This window comes from Misgurnus anguillicaudatus, chromosome 10 (assembly GCF_027580225.2).
Source record: "Misgurnus anguillicaudatus chromosome 10, ASM2758022v2, whole genome shotgun sequence".
Lineage (NCBI taxonomy): Eukaryota > Metazoa > Chordata > Actinopteri > Cypriniformes > Cobitidae > Misgurnus > Misgurnus anguillicaudatus.
Genome location: NC_073346.2, coordinates 19,490,039 through 19,496,038, shown reverse-complemented (window position 1 = coordinate 19,496,038; position 6,000 = coordinate 19,490,039). Strand labels below are relative to the sequence as shown.

Here is a 6,000-nt window from a genome sequence, read left to right as displayed (position 1 = left end):
GCACATTTGACAGATATCTGTTTTGTGGATCATTTTGATAAAGTGAATTTTGCATAATAATTTGGAAAAGCATAATTTGCAGATTTTTTAAAGTATTAAAGTATCTTTTGACATTTTAAATATGTCAAATTATGTATTTAAATAGAATAACATACAATTACTGACTTTATTGTAAAAAATAAACAAAAATGGCATGTGCATAATAATTTGGACCATCCATCACTTTCAGAAACTCAAGATTAAGAACATTCTGCATGCTGATGACTTGATTGCAGAAATAAATCTACACATAAGGTACACTGTTAGACATTTCTGTAATTTTTACAGTTATTTACTGTATATTACCCAGTATAATACTGTAAACTATTTATACAGTATATAACTGTAATTCGCGTTGCATTTTGGGAATTTTCTGTGACATCATACATCATATACAGTAATTTACTGTATTTTTGATTATTGCTGTTTGCTACTGTATATTTTCTAACAGTCTTTTGGCAGTATTTTCCTTATTTACACAAAGCCTTATTTTATTTTTCTCAAAATCATCATTTTTGACAATTGTATACACACAGGCGTTGACTTATTTTAGCTAAGGAACCATGTAGCAGCACAGGTGTTCAGAGGACCGATTTCAGGTGTGCACATAAACTGAAGAGTTTTCAAACAAGACTTTCCGTGGGACAGCGGCGCTTTTCAGTTGAAGATACACGAGAGGAGAGAATGAAAAAAAGACCAGCAAGGTAAATAATCTATATAAGTTATTTATTATCAGACCAGCGGTTTTTGTTTATCCGAACGGGACATTTTAAAACCGTTAACCGGACGCGTTGCTTAACGTATAACGGTAATATTTGTTCACCAAAGCCAGTATAAACCTAATTAATAAATCATCCTATGTGTATGCAAGCCTACGAGCACGCGCGGTGCGTTAAATTACACGCTAGTGTTTTCCTTTTATAAAACTATTTTGAAGAAATGCTTAACGTAGCCATAATGTATAAGTCAATGATATGAAAAGATCAGATTTTACTTATCAAAATACAGGCTGATGGTCGACCTGCTGGGCATTGCTGCCTGACGCACCTCCACCGGTGCCTTTGTGCAGTTGTGCTCCACCTCTTTAGGGCATGAAACGGGTCATCAGCTGGGGACCACCAGTCATGGATGTTTCGCTCCTTTAACCCCAGTACATCTCCTGGTGGCGGAGCGATGGCAGGGATCACTCCCTGCCACCCCCTGCTGATGCCCTAGGTGTCACTTGGCCCCCAACTCCTATGCTTCCTCCTTAATCACAGCCAAAAGCTGCCCCTTTCTGCCTCCTCTGCCAGTTCTTTAATGGCTTTTCGACACCCTGCTCCTGTACATCCCATCTCGCGGAGCAGGCGAACCGTTGAGGACCCTACAAAGCCCCTGCATCCCACTTCAACAGGATACGTGGTGGCTTTCCACCCAGCCTCTCTGCAGTCTTCTACCAGGTCTGCATACTTGGCACGTTTCCGCTCATTTGCAGCCTCCATTCCCTCCTCCCATGGGACGGTGAGCTCCACCAACAAGATAGTTTTAGTTGGCTCTGACCACAGGATGAGGTCTGGCCGGAGCAAAGTTTCTGTGATCTCTCTGGGGAATTGAAGCTGCCTCCCCAGATCAACCCTCATGTTCCACTCCCTGCCAGATAAGAGAACTCCAAATGTTGCTCTCTGGTAAGGTTGGTTGATTCTTTCTCCGGCCCTTGCGAACTGGATGGATCTACTTGTTGACACGGAAGGTCTCCTATTGGCCTCCTGTCTGCATGACTCTGCCACCTCTGCTAATTTGTTCAACACAAGATCGTGTCGCCACCTGTAGCGGCCTTGAGACAATGCCGTCTTGCAGCCCGACAGGATGTGTTGGAGGCTTGCATTGCTGGTGCTGCAAAGGGGACAAAGTTCCTCGGTGCCGAACCATTGGTGGAGGTTTCTGGGACAAGGTAGGGTGTCATAGGTGGATCTAATCAGGAAACTGAGCCTGGCTTGGGGGATCTTCCACAGATCAGACCATGACAAATGCCTATCCATGACGCCTTCCCATGACATCCAACGTGCCTGCCGACTCTGAGACACCGCCTTGATGTTAAGGCGCTCCTGCTCGGCCCTTGTCACTTCTGCCACCACCATGGCTCTCCGCTCTTCCTTGGATGCCTTTGACCAGAAGAGGGGGGTCTTGCTCCTTCCAAGGCCTGCTCGTCCCTCCTGGACTCTGCCAACTACTTCACAATGTTTCAGCCTGCTAATTGCCATGTCCACTTCTTTCTGGGCTTTCCACTTCCTCCCTGTTTGTATGGTAGGGCCAGCTGCTCTCACTAGTTGGTCAGTGGATTCCCTCAGCTCCAGTACCATCCTAGCCTTCTCCTGCTTATATCCTAGGCTAATGGATCGCAGTGGCAGCTGTAGTGTGTTCCTGCCAAAGAGGCCTACATCTGATAGGCATCTCGGCAGACCCAACCACTTCCTGATGAATGAATTCACCAGCCCATCCATCTTGTCTGCCACCGAGGAGGGAACTTCGCTCATCTTCAGAGGCCACATCACCCTTGGGTACAGTATGAACTGGTAGCTCCACACTTTATACTTGCCGGGGAGCTGGCTCTGATTGATCCTGGCGAGGCCATCTGCGAGCTGCTTCCTCACTGTCTCCCCCATCTGCCTATCAGAGAGGTCTGCTGTATAAGTGCGGCCCAGGCTACGAACGGGCTGGTTTGCCAGCAAGGGGATTTCTTCCCCACCTGCGACAAAGACAGTCTGGTCACTTCTAACCCCTTTCCTCAGGGACAGGCTGCGTGATTTGGAGGGTTTGATCTTCATCCTCGCCCACCCCACAAGCTCGTCAATCCTCTTCAGCAGTCTTCTTGTACATGCTGCTGTCTGTAGTATGGTGGTAATGTCATCCATATAGCCTCTCACTGGTGGTAGCTTTTGGCCTGATGGTAGCTTCATGCCTCCAACCATCACCCTTGCTCCAATCAGGATGATCTCAAAGGCTGCTACAAACAGGATGGGAGAGATTGAACATCCCATGGCAATGCCCACTTCCAGCTTTTGCCAGCCTGTTGTGAAGTCCTGATGGGTGCAGCACATCTTCATGTCCTCAAAGTACTTAGCCACAAGGTCACGAATCCAGACAGGGATGTAGAAAAAATCCAAGGCATACTCGATGAGTTGGTGGGGGACGGACCCGTATGCATTGGCCAGATCCAGCCATACCACATGAAGGTCACCTTTGTCTCTTTTTGCTCTTTGGATCTGATCCCATATGACTGCGGAGTGTTCCACGCATCCTGGGAAGCCTGGTACACCTGCCTTCTGGCAGCTTGTGTCGATGTACCCATTGCTTATGAGGTAGGTGGTCAACCTCTTAGCCATGACGGAGAAGAAAACCTTGCCTTCAACATTCAAGAGTGCAATGCTCCTAAACTGGCTAATGGTGGTCATATAACGTTACCTGAGAGAATAATTTATTAATATAAAAGCATATTTAAGAAAGTACCCTATTACATGAAGCTGGGAGGAAAACTCTTAATGTGTAAGTTACCACGTTGTGTTTATATTCTCATTCGCTTGGCTTTACCTGTTACATAAATTATGCGTTATTAATAAGGTGTATAACTAAATTTTATCTTTCAAATTCGTTAAACTACGTAATGTGAACATAATAAGAGTTTGCTTAACATTTAGTTTTACAAACGACTTCAACGTATGAGCATATGTTATGTGTGTGTTGTGGCCAATCGGAAAAACATTATATTTTAAATGTGAATATGTTTAAACATAAAGGCTTAAACCTAAGTTTTAAAATGTGTTTTTGTTTTGTATTAAATTGCTTTTGAGGCCAATGTAGCTGTACAGTAAATATTCAGCCTCGATCAGAAAACCACGTCCCACTGTCATAACACACAGACCTCTGGCCATGGTGCAGATTCGAGTAGAGTACATCTACTCTGGTTATCATTTCAAAACAGTGTTTAGCATCATGTATTAAATGTGTTAAATATGTCCTTTTTTCCCTGCATTTATCCTGCTGTCTAAAATTCTTTGTGAGGATAAATTAAGGAGGATGTAACAAAATACACTGCAAGAACTGGAATGAGAGACAAGTGAGGATGAAGAGGACAACAGAATATCCATCCTTTCTTCACCACCTCACAGAGTTTGAGTGAAACAACTTGTATTAGGTGAGACACTTCTCAATAAGATACAGTATGTGTTGCATATATGGGTTAGTTAGGTCTCCCTAATTAACTAATAGCTGTAACAAACAGTACTGTAACTGTGGTTCAAAATAATTATGACCATCTTTTTTTTGCTTACAGGACTCACAGGATTATTTTATAACAAGACTGATTATCTTATACCAGAAGTTTGGTAATTTTTTTTTAAGCTACTGAATTATTTCTTATGACAATTCATTTTGATGTGCATTCAGAACTGTAAGTTGGTAAGTACATTTACTGTATTTAAGTAAAGGCTAAAGAGTATATCTCCTCTTTTCTAATTTCTAATTCTAAGTTCTAACAACGTTCCCAAAGGTCCCAATAATGTTAAGCCAACATAAAAGTGTCCAGTTTTTAAATTGTTTAGGAATGTTTCTTGATTGTGCAAATGTTAGAGGAATGTTACATTTTATTTTCAGACAATGTCATGTTTAAATGTACTCACAATGTTTAAAACACCTGTTTAGTATATTTTATGAATGTTTATATGCAATGTTTTAACAGAACATTAAGAAATAATATTTTACAACAGTTTGTAAATAATAGAATGTAATGTTTTTTATCATTACAAGCAAAAACATTTATAATGTTATTGGGAACTTTGGGAACTTTCAAGGAACGTTCTTAGAACCTTTCTCTGTGGTTGAGCATTGTGTTAGCATCATAAAACGTCATGGGTTCAAACAAGGGAATGCACATGCTGATAAAAAATTTATACTTTGCATTGCACTGTATGTTATTTGCCTTTTTCTGTAAATGTGAAGATAAATGTAAAGACAGACAGTCATTGTTTCATTTTAAACCAGTTCTATTTTAAGAGAACTTAACTAGGCTAAATAAAAGGGTCACAAAAATTTCAATTTGGCTATTATGATGCTGATTTTGTGGTGTTTTGGGTTTTCTGGTTACAGTGGTAGTGGATCATGATCACCTCTCTAGCTTCAAAAGTAGGATGCAAATGTATAACACCAAATCATTATAGCATAACTCCATGTAACTTGACATAATTTAAAGTCGTCTAAAGGCAGACATGATTGCGTGTGAAGTCATATGCCAAAGACTCTCCAAATACTGCATCTACACATTCTTCCTGATGTGTATATTTTGTTGGTATATCCTGGTTGTTGCAGACTTGACAGTAAACTTGACTGTGAGCATCCTATCCATCAGGTATAGCTGTTTACTTGCATTAGAGAAATGATGGGTCAAAATTGATTATATGGATTATATTTTCATCACCCCTTTTTGTATGTCTTTGGGACACTTGAAATATATAGCACGTATAATGTGGAGCCATTTTATAATGCGGTCACAGACTACTCCCATTGTAACTGGAAAACCAAAGAAAATCATTGTTTAAATTATAAAATTATAATTTTTGGATTAACTAAACCTGTAATCAGTGTTTATAATTTGTGTTATTTTAAATGTATTACTGCAAATGATTTGAAATGTGTATGTTTTAAATGTAATTTCACACAACTTCTTAAAGTATTTGTATTGTTTTAAATAAAGGCTTCAATATTTAAAATTGTCTCTTTGACTTGAATGTTAGCAGTATCTGTAGGTTAAAATGTAAAAAAATATTTTATCTAAAAATTATAGCTAATTTAAATATAATAAAAATGAATGTATAAAAAAGAATAGTAGTATAGTATACAGTAGTATACTGTAAACCTGGGTTTTTTACGGTAGCACACTGTATTACATATTTACAGTAGCATTTAAATACTGTAAAATGGAAATACAGT

At 40.0% G+C, this 6,000-nt stretch overlaps 1 long non-coding RNA gene across 1 annotated transcript; it reads left to right on the top strand.

Annotated features, from left to right (window-relative positions):
• The first annotated feature begins 293 nt into the window (after positions 1-293).
• On the top strand, positions 294-5,654 carry LOC141367238 (uncharacterized). Its single transcript, XR_012371511.1, has 3 exons — positions 294-743; positions 4,078-4,210; positions 4,349-5,654. It is a non-coding gene; the product is annotated as an uncharacterized lncRNA (long non-coding RNA).
• Positions 5,655-6,000: the final 346 nt, after the last annotated feature.